Raw genomic sequence first — 26,214 nt, 5'->3', positions numbered from 1 at the left:
GCGAGTTATAGAGTTGGATATAAATATTCTTTAACAAAAATTTGCTTTAAAATAAAATGTTTGAATAACTGAAATTAAACTAAATTAATTGGGTCTAACACTTTAGTAGAGGAAAAAGGAGAAGACATAAAAGTCACTAAAGGTTTCAGAGTCGTCTTTAGTCGTCATATTAATAACAATAACATTAATAATAATAATACTAATAGTACTAAATTTGCTTATATGCAAACGCTTAATTAAGGTAACAGTTGTTTGGTTTCTTGCTTATATCTCGAAAACAGTTACTCCTATCAATTTTTATCTCTTCACTAAAATTAAAGCTGACAAAATTTCCTACAAAATAGTTATTTGCATTTTTCATGTAGGACTAACCATAAGCGAGATATATGATTGAAAATAATTAATATTTAAAAAAAAAGTGCTTTAACAGAAAATGTCTTGTGATTTAAAATACACTTAATTTATTGGGTCCAACAATTTGTTAGAGGAAAAAGGAGGTGACATAAAAATCACTGAAGTTTTTAGAGTCGTTTTTAAATGCTGCATCTTCGACTTCGTCTCAAACATTGAAAATTGTATTACATTTTTGTTCAGTAACTGTAACAGTTTTCACTTTGGTTTTTTGCTTATATCTCGAAAACCGTTACTCCTATCAAATTTTATCTTTTTTTTTAAAATTAAAGCGGATAAAATTTCCTACAAAATAGTTATTTGCAAATTTCCTGTAGGACGAACCATAGGCGAGTTATAGAGTTGGATATAAATAATCTTTAACAAAAATTTGCTTTAAAATAAAATGTTTGAAAAACCGAAATTAAACTAAATTAATTGGGTCTAACACTTTAGTAGAGAAAAAAGGAGAAGACATAAAAATCACCAAAGTCTTTAAAGTTGATTTTAGTCGTCATATTAATAACAATAACATTAATAATAATAATACTAATAGTACTAAATTTGCTTATATGCAAGCGCTTAATTAAGGTAAGAGTTTTTGGTTTCTTGCTTATATCTCGAAAACAGTTACTCCTATCAATTTTTATTTTTTTACTAATAATAAAGCTGATAAAATTTGCAACAAAATAGTTATTTGCATTTTTCTTGTAGGATCAACCATAAGCGAGTTATAGAGTTGGATATTAATAATATTCAACAAAAATTTGCTTTAAAATAAAATGTTTGAAAAACTGAAATTAAACTAAATTAATTGAGTCTAGCATTTTAGTAGAGGAAAAAGGAGGAGACATAAAAGTCACTAAAGTTTTTAGAGTCGTCTTTAGTCGTCATATTAATAACAATAACATTAATAATAATAATACTTATAGTACTAAATTTGCTTATATGCATGCGCTTAATTAAGGTAACAGTTTTTTGGTTTCTTGCTTATATCTCGAAAACAGTTACTCCTATCAATTTTTATCTCTTTACTAAAATTAAAGCTGACAAAATTTCCTACAAAATAGTTATTTGCATTTTTCATGTAGGACTAACCATAAGCGAGATATATGATTGACAATAATTAATATTTAAAAAAAAAGTGCTTTAACAGAAAATGTCTTGTGATTTAAAATACACTTAATTTATTGGGTCTAACACTTTATTAGAGGAAAAAGGAGGTGACATAAAAGTCACTGAAGTCTTTAGAGTCGTTTGTAAATGCTGCATCTTCGACTTCGTCTCAAACATTGAAAACTGTATTACATTTTTGTTCAGTAACTATAACAGTTTTCACTTTGGTTTTTTGCTTATATCTCGAAAACCGTTACTCCTATCAAATTTTATCTTTTTTTCAAAATTAAAGCGGATAAAATTTCCTACAAAATAGTTCTTTGCAAATTTTCTGTAGGACGAACCATAGGCGAGTTATAGAGTTGGATATAAATAATTTTTAACAAAAATTTGCTTTAAAATAAAATGTTTGAAAAACTGAAATTAAACTAAATTAATTGGGTCTAGCATTTTAGTAGAGGAAAAAGGAAGAGACATAAAAGTCACTAAAGTTTTCAGAGTCGTCTTTAGTCGTCATATTAATAACAATAACATTAATAATAATAATACTTATAGTACTAAATTTGCTTATATGCATGCGCTTAATTAAGGTAACAGTTTTTTGGTTTCTTGCTTATATCTCGAAAACAGTTACTCCTATCAATTTTTATCTTTCTCTAAAAATTAAAGCTGATAAAATTTCATACAAAATAGTTATTTGCATTTCTTTTGTAGGACCAACCATAAGCGAGTTATAGAGTTGGATATAAATAATCTTTAACAAAAATTTGCTTTAAAATAAAATGTTCGAAAAACCGAAATTAAACTAAATTAATTGGGTCTAACACTTTAGTAGAGAAAAAAGGAGAAGACATAAAAATCACCAAAGTCTTCAAAGTTGTTTTTAGTCGTCATATTAATAACAATAACATTAATAATAATAATACTAATAGTACTAAATTTGCTTATATGCAAACGCTTAATTAAGGTAACAGTTGTTTGGTTTCTTGCTTATATCTCGAAAACAGTTACTCTTATCAATTTTTATCTCTTTACTAAAATTAAAGCTGACAAAATTTCCTACAAAATAGTTATTTGCATTTTTCATGTAGGACTAACCATAAGCGAGATATATGATTGAAAATAATTAATATTTAAAAAAAAAGTGCTTTAACAGAAAATGTCTTGTGATTTAAAATACACTTAATTTATTGGATCCAATACTTTATTGGAGGAAAAAGGAGGTGACATAAAAGTCACTGAAGTCTTTAGAGTCGTTTTTAAATGCTGCATCTTCGACTTCGTCTCAAACATTGAAAACTGTATTACATTTTTGTTCAGTAACTGTAACAGTTTTCACTTTGGTTTTTTGCTTATATTTCGAAAACCGTTACTCCTATCAAATTTTATCTTTTTTTCAAAATTAAAGCGGATAAAATTTCCTACAAAATAGTTATTTGCAAATGTCCTGTAGGACGAACCATAGGCGAGTTATAGAGTTGGATATAAATAATCTTTAACAAAAATTTGCTTTAAAATAAAATGTTTGAAAAACCGAAATTAAACTAAATTAATTGGGTCTAACACTTTAGTAGAGAAAAAAGGAGAAGACATAAAAATCACCAAAGTCTTCAAAGTTGTTTTTAGTCGTCATATTAATAACAATAACATTAATAATAATAATACTAATAGTACTAAATTTGCTTATATGCAAGCGCTTAATTAAGGTAACAGTTTTTTGGTTTCTTGCTTATATCTCGAAAACAGCTACTCCTATCAATTTTTATCTTTTTACTAATAATAAAGTTGATAAAATTTGCAACAAAATAGTTATTTGCATTTTTCTTGTAGGATCAACCATAAGCGAGTTATAGAGTTGGATGTTAATAATATTCAACAAAAATTTGCTTTAAAATAAAATGTTTGAAAAACTGAAATTAAACTAAATTAATTGGGTCTAGCATTTTAGTAGAGGAAAAAGGAGGAGACATAAAAGTCACTAAAGTTTTCAAAGTCGTCTTTAGTCGTCATATTAATAACAATAACATTAATAATAATAATACTTATGGTACTAAATTTGCTTATATGCATGCGCTTAATTAAGGTAACAGTTTTTTGGTTTCTTGCTTATATCTCGAAAACAGTTACTCCAATCAATTTTTATCTTTCTTTAAAAATTAAAGCTGATAAAATTTCATACAAAATAGTTATTTGCATTTCTTTTGTAGGACCAACCATAAGCGAGTTATAGAGTTGGATATAAATAATCTTTAACAAAAATTTGCTTTAAAATAAAATGTTTGAAAAACCGAAATTAAACTAAATTAATTGGGTCTAACACTTTAGTAGAGAAAAAAGGAGAAGACATAAAAATCACCAAAGTCTTTAAAGTTGTTTTTAGTCGTCATATTAATAACAATAACATTAATAATAATAATACTAATAGTACTAAATTTGCTTATATGCAAACGCTTAATTAAGGTAACAGTTGTTTGGTTTCTTGCTTATATCTCGAAAACAGTTACTCCTATCAATTTTTATCTCTTTACTAAAATTAAAGCTGACAAAATTTCCTACAAAATAATTATTTGCATTTTTCATGTATGGACTAACCATAAGCGAGATATATGATTGAAAATAGTTAATATTTAAAAAAAAAGTGCTTTAACAGAAAATGTCTTGTGATTTAAAATACACTTAATTTATTGGGTCCAACACTTTATTAGAGAAAAAAGGAGGTGACATAAAAGTCACTGAAGTCTTTAGAGTCGTTTTTAAATGCTGCATCTTCGACTTCGTCTCAAACATTGAAAACTGTATTACATTTTTGTTCAGTAACTGTAACAGTTTTCACTTTGGTTTTTTGCTTATATTTCGAAAACCGTTACTCCTATCACATTTTATCTTTTTTTCAAAATTAAAGCGGATAAAATTTCCTACAAAATAGTTATTTGCAAATGTCCTGTAGGACGAACCATAGGCGAGTTATAGAGTTGGATATAATTAATCTTTAACAAAAATTTGCTTTAAAATAAAATGTTTGAAAAACCGAAATTAAACTAAATTAATTGGGTCTAACACTTTAGTAGAGAAAAAAGGAGAAGACATAAAAATTACCAAAGTCTTCAAAGTTGTTTTTAGTCGTCATATTAATAACAATAACATTAATAATAATAATACTAATAGTACTAAATTTGCTTATATGCAAGCGCTTAATTAAGGTAAGAGTTTTTTGGTTTCTTGCTTATATCTCGAAAACAGTTACACCTATCAATTTTTATTTTTTTACTAATAATAAAGCTGATAAAATTTGCAACAAAATAGTAATTTGCATTTTTCTTGTAGGATCAACCATAAGCAAGTTATAGAGTTGGATATTAATAATATTCAACAAAAATTTGCTTTAAAATAAAATGTTTGAAAAACTGAAATTAAACTAAATTAATTGGGTCTAGCATTTTAGTAGAGGAAAAAGGAGGAGACATAAAAGTCACTAAAGTTTTCAGAGTCGTCTTTAGTCGTCATATTAATAACAATAACATTAATAATAATAATACTTATAGTACTAAATTTGCTTATATGCATGCGCTTAATTAAGGTAACAGTTTTTTGGTTTCTTGCTTATATCTCGAAAACAGTTACTCCTATCAATTTTTATCTCTTCACTAAAATTAAAGCTGACACAATTTCCTACAAAATAGTTATTTGCATTTTTCATGTAGGACTAACCATAAGCGAGATATATGATTGAAAATAATTAATATTTAAAAAAAAAGTGCTTTAACAGAAAATGTCTTGTGATTTAAAATACACTTAATTTATTGGGTCTAACACTTTATTAGAGGAAAAAGGAGGTGACATAAACGTCACTGAAGTCTTTAGAGTCGTTTTTAAATGCTGCATCTTCGACTTCGTCTCAAACATTGAAAACTGTGTTACATTTTTGTTCAGTAACTGTAACAGTTTTCACTTTGGTTTTTTACTTATATCTCGAAAACCGTTACTCCTATCAAATTTTATCTTTTTTTTTAAATTAAAGCGGATAAAATTTCCTACAAAATAGTTATTTGCAAATTTCCTGTAGGACGAACCATAGGCGAGTTATAGAGTTGGATATAAATAATTTTTAACAAAAATTTGCTTTAAAATAAAATGTTTGAAAAACTGAAATTAAACTAAATTAATTGGGCCTAGCATTTTAGTAGAGGAAAAAGGAGGAGACATAAAAGTCACTAAAGTTTTCAGAGTCGTCTTTAGTCGTCATATTAATAACAATAACATTAATAATAATAATACTTATAGTACTAAATTTGCTTATATGCATGCGCTTAATTAAGGTAACAGTTTTTTGGTTTCTTGCTTATATCTCGAAAACAGTTACTCCTATCAATTTTTATCTTTCTTCGAAAATTAAAGCTGATAAAATTTCATACAAAATAGTTATTTGCATTTCTTTTGTAGGACCAACCATAAGCGAGTTATAGAGTTGGATATAAATAATCTTTAACAAAAATTTGCTTTAAAATAAAATGTTTGAAAAACCGAAATTAAACTAAATTAATTGGGTCTAACACTTTAGTAGAGAAAAAAGGAGAAGACATAAAAATCACCAAAATCTTTAAAGTTGTTTTTAGTCGTCATATTAATAACAATAACATTAATAATAATAATACTAATAGTACTAAATTTGCTTATATGCAAACGCTTAATTAAGGTAACAGTTGTTTGGTTTCTTGCTTATATCTCGAAAACAGTTACTCTTATCAATTTTTATCTCTTTACTAAAATTAAAGCTGACAAAATTTCCTACAAAATAGTTATTTGCATTTTTCATGTAGGACTAACCATAAGCGAGATATATGATTGAAAATAATTAATATTTAAAAAAAAAGTGCTTTAACAGAAAATGTCTTGTGATTTAAAATACACTTAATTTATTGGGTCCAACACTTTATTAGAGGAAAGAGGAGGTGACATAAAAGTCACTCAAGTCTTTAGAGTCGTTTTTAAATGCTGCATCTTCGACTTCGTCTCAATCATTGAAAACTGTATTACATTTTTGTTCAGTAACTGTAACAGTTTTCACTTTGGTTTTTTGCTTATATTTCGAAAACCGTTACTCCTATCAAATTTTATCTTTTTTTCAAAATTAAAGCGGATAAAATTTCCTACAAAATAGTTATTTGCAAATGTCCTGTAGGACAAACCATAGGCGAGTTATAGAGTTGGATATAAATAATCTTTAACAAAAATTTGCTTTAAAATAAAACGTTTGAAAAACCGAAATTAAACTAAATTAATTGGGTCTAACACTTTAGTAGAGAAAAAAGGAGAAGACATAAAAATCACCAAAGTCTTCAAAGTTGTTTTTAGTCGTCATATTAATAACAATAACATTAATAATAATAATACTAATAGTACTAAATTTGCTTATATGCAAGCGCTTAATTAAGGTAAGAGTTTTTTGGTTTCTTGCTTATATTTCGAAAACAGTTACTCCTATCAATTTTTATCTTTTTACTAATAATAAAGCTGATAAATATTGCAACAAAATAGTTATTTGCATTTTTCTTGTAGGATCAACCATAAGCGAGTTATAGAGTTGGATATTAATAATATTCAACAAAAATTTGCTTTAAAATAAAATGTTTGAAAAACTGAAATTAAACTAAATTAATTGGGTCTAGCATTTTAGTAGAGGAATAAGGAGGAGACATAAAAGTCACTAAAGTTTTCAGAGTCGTCTTTAGTCGTCATATTAATAACAATAACATTAATAATAATAATACTTATGGTACTAAATTTGCTTATATGCATGCGCTTAATTAAGGTAACAGTTTTTTGGTTTCTTGCTTATATCTCGAAAACAGTTACTCCTATCAATTTTTATCTTTCTTTAAAAATTAAAGCTGATAAAATTTCATACAAAATAGTTATTTGCATTTCTTTTGTAGGACCAACCATAAGCGAGTTATAGAGTTGGATATAAATAATCTTTAACAAAAATTTGCTTTAAAATAAAATGTTTGAAAAACCGAAATTAAACTAAATTAATTGGGTCTAACACTTTAGTAGAGAAAAAAGGAGAAGACATAAAAATCACCAAAGTCTTTAAAGTTGTTTTTAGTCGTCATATTAATAACAATAACATTAATAATAATAATACTAATAGTACTAAATTTGCTTATATGCAAGCGCTTAATTAAGGTAAGAGTTTTTTGGTTTCATGCTTATATCTCGAAAACAGTTACTCCTATCAATTTTTATCTTTTTACTAATAATAAAGCTGATAAAATTTGCAACAAAATAGTTATTTGCATTTTTCTTGTTGGATCAACCATAAGCGAGGTATAGAGTTGGATATTAATAATATTCAACAAAAATTTGCTTTAAAATAAAATGTTTGAAAAACTGAAATTAATCTAAATTAATTGGGTCTAGCATTTTAGTAGAGGAAAAAGGAGGAGACATAAAAGTCACTAAAGTTTTCAGAGTCGTCTTTAGTCGTCATATTAATAACAATAACATTAATAATAATAATACTTATAGTACTAAATTTGCTTATATGCATGCGCTTAATTAAGGTAACAGTTTTTTGGTTTCTTGCTTATATCTCGAAAACAGTTACTCCTATCAATTTTTATCTCTTTACTAAAATTAAAGCTGACAAAATTTCCTACAAAATAGTTATTTGCATTTTTTATATAGGACTAACCATAAGCGAGATATATGATTGACATTAATTAATATTTAAAAAAAAAGTGCTTTAACAGAAAATGTCTTGTGATTTAAAATACACTTAATTTATTGGGTCTAACACTTTATTAGAGAAAAAAGGAGGTGACATAAAAGTCACTGAAGTCTTTAGAGTCGTTTTTAAATGCTGCATCTTCGACTTCGTCTCAAACATTGAAAACTGTATTACATTTTTGTTCAGTAACTGTAACAGTTTTCACTTTGGTTTTTTGCTTATATCTCGAAAACCGTTACTCCTATCAACTTTTATCTTTTTTTCAAAATTAAAGCGGATAAAATTTCCTACAAAATGGTTATTTGCAAATTTCCTGTAGGACGAACCATAGGCGAGTTATAGAGTTGGATATAAATAATTTTTAACAAAAATTTGCTTTAAAATAAAATGTTTGAAAAACTGAAATTAAACTAAATTAATTGGGTCTAGCATTTTAGTAGAGGAAAAAGGAGGAGACATAAAAATCACTAAAGTTTTCAGAGTCGTCTTTAGTCGTCATATTAATAACAATAACATTAATAATAATAATACTTATAGTACTAAATTTGCTTATATGCATGCGCTTAATTAAGGTAACAGTTTTTTGGTTTCTTGCTTATATCTCGAAAACAGTTACTCCTATCAATTTTTATCTTTCTTTAAAAATTAAAGCTGATAAAATTTCATACAAAATAGTTATTTGCATTTCTTTTGTAGGACCAACCATAAGCGAGTTATAGAGTTGGATATAAATAATCTTTAACAAAAATTTGCTTTAAAATAAAATGTTTGAAAAACCGAAATTAAACTAAATTAATTGGGTCTAACACTTTAGTAGAGAAAAAAAGAGAAGACATAAAAATCACCAAAGTCTTCAGAGTTGTTTTTAGTCGTCATATTAATAACAATAACATTAATAATAATAATACTAATAGTACTAAATTTGCTTATATGCAAACGCTTAATTAAGGTAACAGTTGTTTGGTTTCTTGCTTATATCTCGAAAACAGTTACTCTTATCAATTTTTATCTCTTTACTAAAATTAAAGCTGACAAAATTTCCTACAAAATAGTTATTTGCATTTTCCATGTAGGACTAACCATAAGCGAGATATATGATTGAAAATAATTAATATTTAAAAAAAAAGTGCTTTAACAGAAAATGTCTTGTGATTTAAAATACACTTAATTTATTGGGTCCAACACTTTATTAGAGGAAAAAGGAGGTGACATAAAAGTCACTGAAGTCTTTAGAGTCGTTTTTAAATGCTGCATCTTCGACTTCGTCTCAAACATTGAAAACTGTATTACATTTTTGTTCAGTAACTGTAACAGTTTTCACTTTGGTTTTTTGCTTATATTTCGAAAACCGTTACTCCTATCAAATTTTATCTTTTTTTCAAAATTGAAGCGGATAAAATTTCCTACAAAATAGTTATTTGCAAATGTTCTGTAGGACGAACCATAGGCGAGTTATAGAGTTGGATATAAATAATCTTTAACGCAATGCAAGCGCATGCATATAAGCAAATTTAGTACTATAAGTATTATTATTATTAATGTTATTGTTATTAATATGACGACTAAAGACGACTCTGAAAACTTTAGTGATTTTTATGTCTCCTCCTTTTTCCTCTACTAAAATGCTAGACCCAATTAATTTAGTTTAATTTCAGTTTTTCAAACATTTTATTTTAAAGCAAATTTTTGTTGAATATTATTAATATCCAACTCTATAACTCGCTTATTGTTGATCCTACAAGAAAAATGCAAATCACTATTTTGTTGCAAATTTTATCAGCTTTATTATTAGTAAAAAGATAAAAATTGATAGGAGTAACTGTTTTCGAGATATAAGCAAGAAACCAAAAAACTCTTACCTTAATTAAGCGCTTGCATATAAGCAAATTTAGTACTATTAGTATTATAATTATTAATGTTATTGTTATTAATATGACGACTAAAAACAACTTTGAAGACTTTGGTGATTTTTATGTTTTCTCCTTTTTTCTCTACTAAAGTGTTAGACCCAATTAATTTAGTTTAATTTCGGTTTTTCAAACATTTTATTTTAAAGCAAATTTTTGTTAAAAATTATTTATATCCAACTCTATAACTCGCTTATGGTTGGTCCTACAAAAGAAATGCAAATAACTATTTTGTAGGAAATTTTATCCGCTTTAATTTTGAAAAAAAAATAAAATTTGATAGGAGTAACGGTTTTCGAAATATAAGCAAAAAACCAAAGTGAAAACTGTTACAGTTACTGAACAAAAATGTAATACAGTTTTCAATGCTTGAGACGAAGTCGAAGATGCAGCATTTAAAAACGACTCTAAAGACTTCAGTGACTTTTATGTCACCTCCTTTTTCCTCTAATAAAGTGTTGGACCCAATAAATTAAGTGTATTTTAAACCACAAGACATTTTCTGTTAAAGCACTTTTTTTTTAAATATTAATTATTTTCAATCATATATCTCGCTTATGGTTAGACCTACATGAAAAATGCAAATAACTATTTTGTAGGAAATTTTGTCAGCTTTAATTTTAGTAAAAAGATAAAAATTGATAGGAGTAACTGTTTTCGAGATATAAGCAAGAAACCAAAAAACTCTTACCTTAAGTAAGCGCTTGCATATAAGCAAGTTTAGTACTATTAGTATTATTATTATTAATGTTATTGTTATTAATATGACGACTAAAAGCAACTTTGAAGACTTTGGTGATTTTTATGTCTTCTCCTTTTTTCTCTACTAAAGTGTTAGACCCAATTAATTTAGTTTAATTTCGGTTTTTCAAACATTTTATTTTAAAGCAAATTTTTGTTAAAGATTATTTATATCCAACTCTATAACTCGCCTATGGTTCGTCCTACAGGACATTTGCAAATAACTATTTTGTAGGAAATTTTATCCGCTTTAATTTTGAAAAAAAGATAAAATTTGATAGGAGTAACGGTTTTCGAAATATAAGCAAAAAACCAAAGTGAAAACTGTTACAGTTACTGAACAAAAATGTAATACAGTTTTCAATGTTTGAGACGAAGTCGAAGATGCAGCATTTAAAAACGACTCTAAAGACTTCAGTGACTTTTATGTCACCTCCTTTTTCCTCTAATAAAGTGTTGGACCCAATAAATTAAGTGTATTTTAAATCACAAGACATTTTCTGTTAAAGCACTTTTTTTTTAAATATTAATTATTTTCAATCATATATCTCGCTTATGGTTAGTCCTACATGAAAAATGCAAATAACTATTTTGTAGGAAATTTTGTCAGCTTTAATTTTAGTAAAGAGATAAAAATTGATAAGAGTAACTGTTTTCGAGATATAAGCAAGAAACCAAAAAACTGTTACCTTAATTAAGCGCATGCATATAAGCAAATTTAGTACTATAAGTATTATTATTATTAATGTTATTGTTATTAATATGACGACTAAAAACAATTTTGAAAACTTTGGTGATTTTTATGTCTTCTCCTTTTTTCTCTACTAAAGTGTTAGACCCAATTAATTTAGTTTAATTTCGGTTTTTCAAACATTTTATTTTAAAGCAAATTTTTGTTAAAGATTATTTATATCCAACTCTATAACTCGCTTATGGTTGGTCCTACAAAAGAAATGAAAATAACTATTTTGTATGAAATTTTATCAGCTTTAATTTTTAAAGAAAGATAAAAATTGATAGGAGTAACTGTTTTCGAGATATAAGCAAGAAACCAAAAAACTGTTACCTTAATTAAGCGCATGCATATAAGCAAATTTAGTACTATAAGTATTATTATTATTAATGTTATTGTTATTAATATGACGACTAAAGACGACTCTGAAAACTTTAGTGACTTTTATGTCTCCTCCTTTTTCCTCTACTAAAATGCTAGACCCAATTAATTTAGTTTAATTTCAGTTTTTCAAACATTTCATTTTAAAGCAAATTTTTGTTAAAAATTATTTATATCCAACTCTATAACTCGCCTATGGTTCGTCCTACAGGAAATTTGCAAATAACTATTTTGTAGGAAATTTTATCCGCTTTAATTTTGAAAGAAAGATAAAATTTGATAGGAGTAACGGTTTTCGAGATATAAGCAAAAAACCAAAGTAAAAACTGTTACAGTTACTGAACAAAAATGTAATACAGTTTTCAATGTTTGAGACGAAGTCGAAGATGCAGCATTTAAAAACGACTCTAAAGACTTCAGTGACTTTTATGTCACCTCCTTTTTCCTCTAATAAAGTGTTGGACCCAATAAATTAAGTGTATTTTAAATCACAAGACATTTTCTGTTAAAGCACTTTTTTTTTAAATATTAATTATTTTCAATCATATATCTCGCTTATGGTTAGTTCTACATGAAAAATGCAAATAACTATTTTGTAGGAAATTTTGTCAGCTTTAATTTTAGTAAAGAGGTAAAAATTGATAGGAGTAACTGTTTTCGAGATATAAGCAAGAAACCAAACAACTGTTACCTTAATTAAGCGTTTGCATATAAGCAAATTTAGTACTATTAGTATTATTATTATTAATGTTATTGTTATTAATATGACGACTAAAGACGACTCTGAAACCTTTAGTGACTTTTATGTCTTCTCCTTTTTCCTCTACTAAAGTGTTAGACCCAATTAATTTAGTTTAATTTCAGTTATTCAAACATTTTATTTTAAAGCAAATTTTTGTTAAAGAATATTAATATCCAACTCTATAACTCGCTTATGGTTGGTCCTACAAAAGAAATGCGAATAACTATTTTGTAGGAAATTTTATCAGCTTTAATTTTTAAAGAAAGATAAAAATTGATAGGAGTAACTGTTTTCGAGATATAAGCAAGAAACCAAAAATTGTTACCTTAATTAAGCGCTTGTATATAAGCAAATTTAGTACTATTAGTATTATTATTATTAATGTTATTGTTATTAATATGACGACTAAAAACAACTTTGAAGACTTTGGTGATTTTTATGTCTTCTCCTTTTTTCTCTACTAAAGTGTTAGACCCAATTAATTTAGTTTAATTTCGGTTTTTCAAACATTTTATTTTAAAGCAAATTTTTGTTAAAGATTATTTATATCCAACTCTATAACTCGCCTATGGTTCGTCCTACAGGACATTTGCAAATAACTATTTTGTAGGAAATTTTATCCGCTTTAATTTTGAAAAAAAGATAAAATTTGATAGGAGTAACGGTTTTCGAAATATAAGCAAAAAACCAAAGTGAAAACTGTTACAGTTACTGAACAAAAATGTAATACAGTTTTCAATGTTTGAGACGAAGTCGAAGATGCAGCATTTAAAAACGACTCTAAAGACTTCAGTGACTTTTATGTCACCTCCTTTTTCCTCTAATAAAGTGTTGGACCCAATAAATTAAGTGTATTTTAAATCACAAGACATTTTCTGTTAAAGCACTTTTTTTTTAAATATTAATTATTTTCAATCATATATCTCGCTTATGGTTAGTCCTACATGAAAAATGCAAATAACTATTTTGTAGGAAATTTTGTCAGCTTTAATTTTAGTAAAGAGATAAAAATTGATAAGAGTAACTGTTTTCGAGATATAAGCAAGAAACCAAAAAACTGTTACCTTAATTAAGCGCATGCATATAAGCAAATTTAGTACTATAAGTATTATTATTATTAATGTTATTGTTATTAATATGACGACTAAAAACAATTTTGAAAACTTTGGTGATTTTTATGTCTTCTCCTTTTTTCTCTACTAAAGTGTTAGACCCAATTAATTTAGTTTAATTTCGGTTTTTCAAACATTTTATTTTAAAGCAAATTTTTGTTAAAGATTATTTATATCCAACTCTATAATTTGCTTATGGTTGGTCCTACAAAAGAAATGAAAATAACTATTTTGTATGAAATTTTATCAGCTTTAATTTTTAAAGAAAGATAAAAATTGATAGGAGTAACTGTTTTCGAGATATAAGCAAGAAACCAAAAAACTGTTACCTTAATTAAGCGCATGCATATAAGCAAATTTAGTACTATAAGTATTATTATTATTAATGTTATTGTTATTAATATGACGACTAAAGACGACTCTGAAAACTTTAGTGACTTTTATGTCTCCTCCTTTTTCCTCTACTAAAATGCTAGACCCAATAAATTTAGTTTAATTTCAGTTATTCAAACATTTTATTTTAAAGCAAATTTTTGTTAAAGAATATTAATATCCAACTCTATAACTCGCTTATGGTTGGTCCTACAAAAGAAATGCGAATAACTATTTTGTAGGAAATTTTATCAGCTTTAATTTTTAAAGAAAGATAAAAATTGATAGGAGTAACTGTTTTCGAGATATAAGCAAGAAACCAAAAATTGTTACCTTAATTAAGCGCTTGTATATAAGCAAATTTAGTACTATTAGTATTATTATTATTAATGTTATTGTTATTAATATGACGACTAAAAACAACTTTGAAGACTTTGGTGATTTTTATGTCTTCTCCTTTTTTCTCTACTAAAGTGTTAGACCCAATTAATTTAGTTTAATTTCGGTTTTTCAAACATTTTATTTTAAAGCAAATTTTTGTTAAAGATTATTTATATCCAACTCTATAACTCGCCTATGGTTCGTCCTACAGGACATTTGCAAATAACTATTTTGTAGGAAATTTTATCCGCTTTAATTTTGAAAAAAAGATAAAATTTGATAGGAGTAACGGTTTTCGAAATATAAGCAAAAAACCAAAGTGAAAACTGTTACAGTTACTGAACAAAAATGTAATACAGTTTTCAATGTTTGAGACGAAGTCGAAGATGCAGCATTTAAAAACGACTCTAAAGACTTCAGTGACTTTTATGTCACCTCCTTTTTCCTCTAATAAAGTGTTGGACCCAATAAATTAAGTGTATTTTAAATCACAAGACATTTTCTGTTAAAGCACTTTTTTTTTAAATATTAATTATTTTCAATCATATATCTCGCTTATGGTTAGTCCTACATGAAAAATGCAAATAACTATTTTGTAGGAAATTTTGTCAGCTTTAATTTTAGTAAAGAGATACAAATTGATAAGAGTAACTGTTTTCGAGATATAAGCAAGAAACCAAAAAACTGTTACCTTAATTAAGCGCATGCATATAAGCAAATTTAGTACTATAAGTATTATTATTATTAATGTTATTGTTATTAATATGACGACTAAAAACAATTTTGAAAACTTTGGTGATTTTTATGTCTTCTCCTTTTTTCTCTACTAAAGTGTTAGACCCAATTAATTTAGTTTAATTTCGGTTTTTCAAACATTTTATTTTAAAGCAAATTTTTGTTAAAGATTATTTATATCCAACTCTATAATTTGCTTATGGTTGGTCCTACAAAAGAAATGAAAATAACTATTTTGTATGAAATTTTATCAGCTTTAATTTTTAAAGAAAGATAAAAATTGATAGGAGTAACTGTTTTCGAGATATAAGCAAGAAACCAAAAAACTGTTACCTTAATTAAGCGCATGCATATAAGCAAATTTAGTACTATAAGTATTATTATTATTAATGTTATTGTTATTAATATGACGACTAAAGACGACTCTGAAAACTTTAGTGACTTTTATGTCTCCTCCTTTTTCCTCTACTAAAATGCTAGACCCAATTAATTTAGTTTAATTTCAGTTATTCAAACATTTTATTTTAAAGCAAATTTTTGTTAAAGAATATTAATATCCAACTCTATAACTCGCTTATGGTTGGTCCTACAAAAGAAATGCGAATAACTATTTTGTAGGAAATTTTATCAGCTTTAATTTTTAAAGAAAGATAAAAATTGATAGGAGTAACTGTTTTCGAGATATAAGCAAGAAACCAAAAATTGTTACCTTAATTAAGCGCTTGTATATAAGCAAATTTAGTACTATTAGTATTATTATTATTAGTGTTATTGTTATTAATATGACGACTAAAAACAACTTTGAAGACTTTGGTGATTTTTATGTCTTCTCCTTTTTTCTCTACTAAAGTGTTAGACCCAATTAATTTAGTTTAATTTCGGTTTTTCAAACATTTTATTTTAAAGCAAATTTTTGTTAAAGATTATTTATATCCAACTCTATAACTCGCCTATGGTTCGTCCTACAGGACATTTGCAAATAACTATTTTGTAGGAAATTTTATCCGCTTTAATTTTGAAAAAAAGATAAAATTTGATAGGAGTAACGGTTTTCGAAATATAAGCAAAAAACCAAAGTGAAAACTGTTACAGTTACTGAACAAAAATGTAATACAGTTTTCAATGTTTGAGACGAAGTCGAAGATGCAGCATTTAAAAACGACTCTAAAGACTTCAGTGACTTTTATGTCACCTCCTTTTTCCTCTAATAAAGTGTTGGACCCAATAAATTAAGTGTATTTTAAATCACAAGACATTTTCTGTTAAAGCACTTTTTTTTTAAATATTAATTATTTTCAATCATATATCTCGCTTATGGTTAGTTCTACATGAAAAATGCAAATAACTATTTTGTAGGAAATTTTGTCAGCTTTAATTTTAGTAAAGAGGTAAAAATTGATAGGAGTAACTGTTTTCGAGATATAAGCAAGAAACCAAACAACTGTTACCTTAATTAAGCGTTTGCATATAAGCAAATTTAGTACTATTAGTATTATTATTATTAATGTTATTGTTATTAATATGACGACTAAAGACGACTCTGAAACCTTTAGTGACTTTTATGTCTTTTCCTTTTTCCTCTACTAAAGTGTTAGACCCAATTAATTTAGTTTAATTTCAGTTATTCAACCATTTTATTTTAAAGCAAATTTTTGTTAAAGAATATTAATATCCAACTCTATAACTCGCTTATGGTTGGTCCTACAAAAGAAATGCGAATAACTATTTTGTAGGAAATTTTATCAGCTTTAATTTTTAAAGAAAGATAAAAATTGATAGGAGTAACTGTTTTCGAGATATAAGCAAGAAACCAAAAACTGTTACCTTAATTAAGCGCTTGTATATAAGCAAATTTAGTACTATTAGTATTATTATTATTAATGTTATTGTTATTAATATGACGACTAAAAACAACTTTGAAGACTGTGGTGATTTTTATGTCTTCTCCTTTTTTCTCTACTAAAGTGTTAGACCCAATTAATTTAGTTTAATTTCGGTTTTTCAAACATTTTATTTTAAAGCAAATTTTTGTTAAAGATTATTTATATCCAACTCTATAACTCGCCTATGGTTCGTCCTACAGGACATTTGCAAATAACTATTTTGTAGGAAATTTTATCCGCTTTAATTTTGAAAAAAAGATAAAATTTGATAGGAGTAACGGTTTTCGAAATATTAGCAAAAAACCAAAGTGAAAACTGTTACAGTTACTGAACAAAAATGTAATACAGTTTTCAATCTTTGAGACGAAGTCGAAGATGCAGCATTTAAAAACGACTCTAAAGACTTCAGTGACTTTTATGTCACCTCCTTTTTCTTCTAATAAAGTGTTGGACCCAATAAATTAAGTGTATTTTAAATCACAAGACATTTTCTGTTAAAGCACTTTTTTTTTAAATATTAATTATTTTCAATCATATATCTCGCTTATGGTTAGTCCTACATGAAAAATGCAAATAACTATTTTGTAGGAAATTTTGTCAGCTTTAATTTTAGTAAAGAGATAAAAATTGATAAGAGTAACTGTTTTCGAGATATAAGCAAGAAACCAAAAAACTGTTACCTTAATTAAGCGCATGCATATAAGCAAATTTAGTACTATAAGTATTATTATTATTAATGTTATTGTTATTAATATGACGACTAAAGACGACTCTGAAAACTTTAGTGACTTTTATGTCTTCTCCTTTTTCCTCTACTAAAATGCTAGACCCAATTAATTTAGTTTAATTTCAGTTTTTCAAACATTTTATTTTAAAGCAAATTTTTGTTGAATATTATTAATATCCAACTCTATAACTCGCTTATGGTTGATCCTACAAGAAAAATGCAAATAACTATTTTGTTGCAAATTTTATCAGCTTTATTATTAGTAAAAAAATAAAAATTGATAGGAGTAACTGGTTTCGAGATATAAGCAAGAAACCAAAAAACTCTTACCTTAATTAAGCGCTTGCATATAAGCAAATTTAGTACTATTAGTATTATTATTATTAATGTTATTGTTATTAATATGACGACTAAAAACAACTTTGAAGACTTTGGTGATTTTTATGTCTTCTCCTTTTTTCTCTACTAAAGTGTTAGACCCAATTAATTTAGTTTAATTTCGGTTTTTCAAACATTTTATTTTAAAGCAAATTTTTGTTAAAGATTATTTATATCCAACCCTATAACTCGCCTATGGTTCGTCCTACAGGAAATTTGCAAATAACTATTTTGTAGGAAATTTTATCCGCTTTAATTTTGAAAAAAAAAGATAAAATTTGATAGGAGTAACGGTTTTCGAGATATAAGCAAAAAACCAAAGTGAAAACTGTTACAGTTACTGAACAAAAATGTAATACAGTTTTCAATGTTTGAGACGAAGTCGAAGATGCAGCATTTAAAAACGACTCTAATGACTTCAGTGACTTTTATGTCACCTCCTTTTTTCTCTAATAAAGTGTTGGACCCAATAAATTAAGTGTATTTTAAATCACAAGACATTTTCTGTTAAAGCACTTTTTTTTTTAATATTAATTATTGTCAATCATATATCTCGCTTATGGTTAGTCCTACATGAAAAATGCAAATAACTATTTTGTAGGAAATTTTGTCAGCTTTAATTTTAGTAAAGAGATAAAAATTGATAGGAGTAACTGTTGTCGAGATATAAGCAAGAAACCAAAAAACTGTTACCTTAATTAAGCGTTTGCATATAAGCAAATTTAGTACTATTAGTATTATTATTATTATTAACGTTATTGTTATTAATATGACGACTAAAGACGACTCTGAGACCTTTAGTGACTTTTATGTCTTCTCCTTTTTCCTCTACTAAAGTGTTAGACCCAATTAATTTAGTTTAATTTCAGTTATTCAAACATTTTATTTTAAAGCAAATTTTTGTTAAAGAATATTTATATCCAACTCTATAACTCGCTTATGGTTGGTCTTACAAAAAAAATGTGAATAACTATTTTGTAGGAAATTTTATCAGCTTTAATTTTTAAAGAAAGATAAAAATTGATAGGAGTAACTGTTTTCGAGATATAAGCAAGAAACCAAAAACTGTTACCTTAATTAAGCGCTTGTATATAAGCAAATTTAGTACTATTAGTATTAATATTAATGTTATTATTATTAATATGACGACTAAAAACATCTTTGAAGACTTTGGTGATTTTTATGTCTTCTCCTTTTTTCTCTACTAAAGTGTTAGACCCAATTAATTTAGTTTAATTTCGGTTCGTCTCAAACATTGAAAACTGTATCACATTTTTGTTCAGTAGCTGTAACAGTTTTCACTTTGGTTTTTTGCTTATATCTCGAAAACCGTTACTCCTATCAAATTTTATCTTTTTTTAAAATTAAAGCGGATAAAATTTCCTACAAAATTGTTATTTGCAAATTTCCTGTAGGACAAACCATAGGCAAGTTATAGAGTTGGATATAAATAATTTTTAACAAAAATTTGCTTTAAATTAAAATGTTTGAAAAACTGAAATTAAACTAAATTAATTGGGTCTAGCATTTTAGTAGAGAAAAAAGGAGGAGACATAAAATTCACTAAAGTTTTCAGAGTTGTTTTTAGTCGTCATATTAATAACAATAACATTAATAATAATAATACTTATAGTACTAAATTTGCTTATATGCATGCGCTTAATTAAGGTAACAGTTTTTTGGTTTCTTGCTTATATCTCAAAAACAGTTACTTCTATCAATTTTTATCTTTCTTTAAAAATTAAAGCTGATAAAATTTCATACAAAATAGTTATTTGCATTTCTTTTGTAGGACCAACCATAAGCGAGTTATAGAGTTGGATATAAATAATCTTTAACAAAAATTTGCTTTAAATTAAAATGTTTGAAAAACTGAAATTAAACTAAATTAATTGGGTCTAGCATTTTAGTAGAGAAAAAAGGAGGAGACATAAAATTCACTAAAGTTTTCAGAGTCGTCTTTAGTCGTCATATTAATAACAATAAGATTAATAATAATAATACTTATAGTACTAAATTTGCTTATATGCAAGCGCTTAATTAAGGTAACAGTTTTTTGGTTTCTTGCTTATATCTCGAAATCAGTTACTCCTATCAATTTTTATTTTTTTACTAAAATTAAAGCTGATAAAATTTCCTACAAAATAGTTATTTGCATTTTTTATGTAGGACTAACCATAAGCGAGATATAAGTATGAAAATAATTAATATTTAAAAAAAAGTGCTTTAACAGAAAATGTCTTGTGATTTAAAATACACTTAATTTATTGGATCCAATACTTTATTAAAAGAAAAAGGAGGTGACATAAAAATCACTGAAGTTTTCAGAGTCGTTTTTAAATGCTGCATTTTCGACTTCGTCTCAAACATTAAAAACTGAATTACATTTTTGTTCAGTAACTGTAACAGTTTTCATTTTGGTTTTTTGCTCATATCTCGAAAACAGTTACTCCTATCAATTTTTATTTTTTTTTCAAAATTAAAGCTGATGAAATTTCCTACAAAATAGTTATTTGCATTTTTTTTGTAAGACCAACCATAAGCGAGTTATAGAGTTGGATATAAATAATATTTAACAAAAATTTGCTTTAAAATAAAATGTTTGAAAAACCGAAATTAAAATAAATTAATTGGATCCAACAATTTAGTAGAGGAAAAAGGAGAAGACATAAAAGTCACCAAAGTCTTCAGAGACGTTTTTAGTCGTCATATTAATAACAATAACATTAATAATAATAATACTTATAGTACTAAATTTGCTTATATGCAAGCGCTTAATTAAGGTAACAGTTTTTTGGTTTTTTGCTTATATCTCAAAATCAGTTACTCCTATCAATTTTTATTTTTTTACTAAAATTAAAGCTGCTAAAATTTCCTACAAAATAGTTATTTGCATTTTTCATGTAGAACTAACCATAAGCGAGATATAAGTTTGAAAATAATTAATATTTTAAAAAAAAGTGCTTTAACAGAAAATGTCTTGTGATTTAAAATACGCTTAATTTATTTGGTCCAATACTTTATTAGAAGAAAAAGGAGGTGACATAAAAGTCACTGAAGTCTTCAGAGTCGTTTTTAAATGCTGCATTTTCGTCTTCGTCTCAAACATTGAAAACTGAATTACATTTTTATTCAGTAACAGTTACAGTTTTCTTATTGGTTTTTTGCTTATATCTCGAAAACAGTTACTCCTATCAATTTTTATATTTTTTTTCAAAATTAAAGCTGATAAAATTTTCTACAAAAGAGTTATTTGCATTTCCTGTGTAAGACCAACCATAAGCGAGTTATAGAGTTGGATATAAATAATCTTTAACAAAAATTTGCTTTAAAATAGAATGTTTAAAAAACCAAAATTAAACTAAATTAATTGGGTCTAACACTTTAGTAGTAATTCGTTTTTTTGTGTCAGAATATGTGGCTTTAGTTACGCTTTATAAAAGTTTGCTCTTATGTACGTTATAGACTTGACGAGAACGGCGTATCTCGGACTCTTATAGGACTCTTATAGAAACAAAAAGTATCAGTTTGGATTAAAACAAATTATTTTTGTTGACTCTTAGTCCGAATTGTTCATCAGTTTAAACAAAAACGGCTTATTTTAGACGTTATTACTACTATTATTATTATTTTTATTACTATTATTATTATTATTATTATTATTATTATTATTATTATTATTACTATAATTATTATTATTATTAATATTATTATTATTATTATTATTATTATTTTTATTAATATTATTATTATTATTACTATTATTATTAATAAAAACCGATTATAACTTTTGTATAGTAAATGTTTTTATACCAGTTTTAAAATGAGTTATTAATTTTAGACAATTTCTTGCCTAAAAACACAGATCACAAATGATCTCTTGCATAGAAATGAGAAAACGCTCATATAACACAAAATAAGCTTCATTTTTGCTTAGAAAAACTAAGCTTCAATTTAGAAAAAAATTCATTATAAGTATTATTATTATTATTACTTTTATTACTATTATTATTATTATTATTATTATTATTATTATTATAATAATAATAATAATAATAATTATTATTATTATTATTATTATTGTTATTATTACTATTATTATTATTAAAAACCGATTATAACTTTTGTATAGTAAATGTTTTTATACCAGTTTTAAAATGAGTAATTAATTTTAAACAATTTCTTGCCTAAACACACAGATCACAGATGATCTTTTGCATAGAAATGAGAAAACGCTCATATAACACAAAATAAGCTTCATTTTTGCTTAAAAAACTAAGCTTTCCTTTATTACTATTATTATTATTTTTATTTCTATTATTATTATTATTTTTATTATTAAAAACTTATATTAAACAGACAGAAAACGTCGTATTCTGTCACAAATGAGCTAATTATGTATCACTTTAAATAGAAGCAGTTTATCCTGTTAGTTTCTTTGCTTACATAAGACCAAACTTTTATAAAGCGTAACTAAAGCCACATATTCTGACACAAAAAAACGAATTACGTTATAGACTTGACGAGAACGGCGTATCTCGGACTCTTATAGGACTCTTATAGAAACAAAAAGTATCAGTTTGGATTAAAACAAATTATTTTTGTTCACTCTTAGTCCGAATTATTTATCAGTTCAAACAAAAACGGCTTATTTTAGACGTTATTACTACTATTATTATTATTTTTATTACTATTATTATTATTATTATTATTATTATTATTATTATTACTACTATAATTATTATTATTATTATTATTATTATTATTACTTTTATTATTAATTTTATTATTATTATTTTTATTACTAGTATTATTATTATTATTATTATTATTAACATAGATTCTTTGCTGAGGTTAACACCTTTATAGCAAAATATCAAGAAATACGGTTTCGTGTTAAATAAAACACCATTGAATAATGAAAAATGAAATACAATTTTAATCTACAGTTAAATTAGTTAATTAATAAAGGTTAATGTTAATTATTGTAATGTGTCATATTGATTCTTGAAGGAAGAAACAGTAACAGCTGCAACAACGTTATCAGGCAAGCCATTCCATATATCAAATGCACGATTTGTCAAATAATTCTTTCTAACGGTAGTCTTAAATGGTTCTTTTTTCAGCTTATAAGAATGACCTCTAAGTCTGTCATGATATTGAATTTGCAAGAAATTGCGTGTTACTCCAGGAAATAAACCATTAGTAAGCCGAAAAATTTGAATTGCATCTGCCCTGTTTTGACGAGCACGTAGATCTGGTATTTTGAGTATTTCAAGACGTTGTTCATATGAAACTTGTCTTAAACAGTGTGTCCATCTAGTTACCAGGTGCTGAGTTCTTTCCAGCAAATCAATATCCTTTAACAAATAAGGTCTCCAGACTGGAATGGCAAATTCCAAATGCGGCCTTATGTAAGTGATGTACACCTTTGAAATAAAACTGACTGAAGGATTTGGAAAAACATGCTTTAGCAAATAAAACATTTTACGCGCTCGACCCACTGATGCTAGACATTGCTCTGACCATCCTAACTTATCATTTACAATGACCCCTAGATCTTTGGTTGAGGTTTTTACACTCAGGAGTGTGCCATTTATATGGTAAAGGTACTTTGGGTTGTTGTGGCCACACTGAAGTACACAGCATTTTGCAATATTTAGTGGTATTTGCCACTTCTCGCTCCATTGGAAGATTAAATTAAGTTGGTCTTGCAAGTCCGTGACAAGTGGGTTAGCAAATAACTTAATATCATCCGCATATGCTGAATAGCTGTCCAGTGAAAACAATAAATCTGCTGTATATAACAAGAATAAAATTGGTCCAAGAACTGATCCCTGTGGGACCCCACTTAATACTGGTTTAGAGTACGAAAATTTACCACAGACTTTTACACAATAGTTTCGATTTGATAGAAACGCTCGGATCCAATCAAGCAAATTTCCTGTTACACCATAGGACTCCAGTTTTGCTAACAAGAGATTGTGAGGGACTTTATCAAAGGCTTTACTAAAATCAAGAAAAATTATGTCTACAGGTTGGTTAGTGTCTAACATTTTTGTCCATAGATTTGTGCAGGATAGCAAATTTGTGACAACTGACCTACCTGGTAAAAAGCCGTGCTGATGCTCAGGTATTAAATTATTTTTTCTCATGTAAGTTAATAGTTCCTTGACTATAACTTTTTCCATAATTTTACAGCATGTCGACGTGAGACTTACAGGTCTATAGTTAGCAGGATCAAGTTTATCTCCTGACTTGTACAAAGGCGTGATTGTTGCTTGCAACCACTCGTAGGGCAAAGTGCCTTGTAAGAATGATTTTGTCATCATTTTGGCAAGTGGGCCCGACAACGAAGCAGCACAAGTTCTCAGGAGTTTGGGAGGTATCTGATCCGGACCTGGAGCTGTATTTAATTTAATGGCACAGAGTTGGCTTTTTACCAGATCCGGAGTAAAATTAATATAAGACAACCCACTAAATGTACTTGTAGGCATAAATGACGGTATATTATTATTAATGTTTAAATTATAGGTAGCAGCAAAACTGTCCGCTAAAGTGTTTGCAGTTTCTGTATGATCGGAGCAGAGTAGACCTGAAGCATTTCGTACTAAAGGGACCGACACACGACTAGAGATAAATTTACGTACATGGGAATAAAATAGTTTTGGTTTATTTAATATAGAATTTTCATAATTACACCTGGCTATTTGTAAATCAGATTTTAGTTGGTTAGAAAATCTTTTATAAGCAGAAAAATTATCTTCAGTAGGCTTCCTTTTAAATTTTTTCCATAATTTAGCTTTGTATTTTATTTTGTCAAGCATGTGTTGATTTATCCACGGTTTATCTTTTCTCAGTCGGTTTGTAAACAGTCTGGAATTTGTTGTAATGCAAGTTTGTAAAATCGATTTAAAATGTTTCCATTGTTCTTCCGCATTTAGTGAATCTAAACCATTCCAGTCGTAAGTCAAGAGACTTTCGTCTATGCGAGTGTAGTCAACAATTGATGTTGTTTTAATTCTTGCATTTGGCTCTGAATATATCATAATTTGTAACTCAATTTCGATTTTTGAATGATCAGATGTACCTACAGGATTCGAAACGTTTAAAGACGATACAAGGTTAACGTCAGACAAAATTACCAAATCAAGTAATGAAGGACGTTGTTGGGATCTAAATCGTGTAGGTTCAGTGACTATTTGTGACAAATTATTCTCCAAGAGCAATTCAGAAAATTGTTTTTCGATGATTGTTTGACCTGTTGTGTTTTTAGCAGACCAGTCTATACATGGAAAATTGAAATCTCCCATGATAATTAAGTTAGGATACTGATTAATAGTTGATTGTATGGTATTAAATAGATTTTTATCATTTTCGTGATTGTTAAAAGACGCTCCTGTTGGTGGTCTGTAAATACATGCTATAACAAAGGTTTGTTCATTTCCTTCAAATTTTAACCATAGAGAATCATAAGGTTTAACAGATATGCAAATTTGAGTAATTTTAAAAAATTTTAAAATTTTAATTTTATCTACATAAAAACACACACCGCCACCTTTTTGAGATAGGCGATCATCTCTGTAAATAGAGTAATTTTCAATGTGTACAGCATCATCAGAGATAGACGGATTAAGCCAAGTCTCCGTGAGTGCGATAATAGAAGGTCTAAATTCAGTTACTTCTAATAACAAATCATTAAATTTTGAAGATAAAGATGCGATATTCGTATACAGAAGAGCCATTGAACAAGGGTAAATATTTAGTTTTTTTGATGTGAAATAATTTTTGGTACGTGGTTAACGTATTTAATTGTCAAGTCCTTTTCGCCAACATCAAGTCTTCGCTTTAATTCATCACGCAAATTGTTTAAATGCTTTAGTTGA

At 26.7% G+C, this 26,214-nt stretch overlaps 1 long non-coding RNA gene across 1 annotated transcript; it reads left to right on the top strand.

Annotated features, from left to right (window-relative positions):
* Positions 1–23,792: 23,792 nt before the first annotated feature.
* Positions 23,793–25,763, top strand: LOC135266781 (uncharacterized). The gene is made up of 3 exons (XR_010334931.1): positions 23,793–24,461; positions 24,530–24,811; positions 24,863–25,763. It is a non-coding gene; the product is annotated as an uncharacterized LOC135266781 (long non-coding RNA).
* Positions 25,764–26,214: the final 451 nt, after the last annotated feature.

Source organism: Tribolium castaneum, chromosome 7 (assembly GCF_031307605.1).
Source record: "Tribolium castaneum strain GA2 chromosome 7, icTriCast1.1, whole genome shotgun sequence".
Taxonomy (NCBI): Eukaryota; Metazoa; Arthropoda; class Insecta; order Coleoptera; family Tenebrionidae; genus Tribolium; species Tribolium castaneum.
This window is presented reverse-complemented; position numbering and strand designations above follow the sequence as displayed.